The following is a 662-nucleotide window of genomic DNA, read 5'->3' on the forward strand; positions in this document are numbered from 1 at the left end:
CATCACTCAACCCTCGGTATGCATTATTTCCACCAGCTACTGGTAATCATTTATACCAAGGATAAGCCAAAACAGTGAAATTGCAGGAATTTCAAGTGAGGAATGATGCATTTTGACCTTGGTTTCAGTGGAATAATAATTGTGATTTTTTTAAAACAAAAACCTGAGATTTGTTTAAATATGTATAAATAAATCCATATGATTTTATTTTTCTTCTTTTTTAACCTAAAACTTGTGCATCTGAAGAACCATTACATTAGTATGCTTCAGTTAAAAATCAAAATGAAACTGAAGCGTTTGACAGCACCATGGAAAATTTCTTTTACCTCCCTGCATCTAATGCCACCTTTATGCTTCAATCCTGTATACTGTATCAGAGTGATCTCTCACCTTAAGCTGTAGTACCAGCTTGGAGAACTTGCTAGTCCAAAAAATATTTTTGAATTCAATTTTTTTCTTTAGTAATAGTGGATATATGGATTCATTATGAATCCTGATATCCTTTCTTTAGTCAGAGAGTTAAGATTTCCAACCAAAAAAGTATCATTGTAAGCAAAGCTGTCATAATACAATATAACATCCATGTTGGATTTCATTAGACTTTAGGAAGTATTTCACATGATTTCACAAGACAATTTTTTTTTCTATTTGAAAGTGCAAGC

Source organism: Penaeus monodon, chromosome 19 (genome assembly GCF_015228065.2).
Source record: "Penaeus monodon isolate SGIC_2016 chromosome 19, NSTDA_Pmon_1, whole genome shotgun sequence".
Lineage (NCBI taxonomy): Eukaryota > Metazoa > Arthropoda > Malacostraca > Decapoda > Penaeidae > Penaeus > Penaeus monodon.